Raw genomic sequence first — 1,137 nt, forward strand, 5'->3', positions numbered from 1 at the left:
AATCCAGTAACCTACTAAATTAGTAGGTTTGATCACCAGTTCGGTTCTGACAACTATGATCAATAGAACTCGATTTTACCCCATGGGTGTTATATTTTTGGAAGAGTCAGAGACGCAGGAGGAGTGGATTAGAACTGGTTCTAACAGTGATAGCGAAGAAAGATAAAGGTCATTTCAGAAACCCAAATTCTTGGACTTCCACAATCATTATTTTTCCTTAAAATCGCTCGACGGAAAACTGCCGAACTAGGCCAGGAATCGGCCAGTTGGCTGTCCCCAGGTCCTCAGCGTCGCCGCTTCTACCTCTTCCCCGTGTGGTTTTAATCTTGGCTGGCACATCATTTTCATCTTCCTCTTTCCCGGGTAGTTCGGCACGTCGTGTTTTTCTTCGCTGGCTTCTCGGTACGGATTCTAACTTAGTGGCACTGCTTTCAATTCTTCGCCTCCGCTTCTTCCTTCTACTTTCTAAATGTTCGGTCTTCTTCTTCGTCGGAAGTTCAGAAATTATTGTACAACTTTTGTTCCATTTCTCCTTTAATGTTTTGTGTTTGGCTAATTTTTCTCTCTACAAACAGAAAAGTGATTTTGTTCATAAAACCACTTTTACAACAAGCAATAATTTCTAGCTTCTCCGTTGCACTAACGTGCGTCTAACCACTACCTTCAACATTTATGTTTGTTATACCCTACTTTCTCCTTTATACAAGATATTGCATTATTTATAGAATTCTTATTATTTTTCTCTAACTAAAATCTTTTTTTATTATTTATTATTTATATTTTTTGTTAATTTTTTTATTTGACATTATATATTTTTAAAGTTATAATCTTTGTGTATTATATTTATTATTATCTTTTTATAATACAATTTATTGATCTCATTAGGTCAATTAAATTAAGCAAAAAAATTTAACCATAAAAAGTTAGTAAATGGGAGTTTGCGTAAAATTGATTTTGCAAACTTGATTTTGATAAAAATAGTTACTTTGTGTTAAAGTGATTTATGTTTGGTAATTTTTGTATCAAATTGATTATAGTAAAATAAATGTTATTTGGCTTATACCATTGCAAATCACTTTTAGATAAAAATTTCCTAAAATAGATCTCAACTTAAATAATTTTTTTATATTATCCTAT

Source organism: Arachis ipaensis, chromosome B04, assembly GCF_000816755.2.
Source record: "Arachis ipaensis cultivar K30076 chromosome B04, Araip1.1, whole genome shotgun sequence".
Classification (NCBI taxonomy): Eukaryota; Viridiplantae; Streptophyta; class Magnoliopsida; order Fabales; family Fabaceae; genus Arachis; species Arachis ipaensis.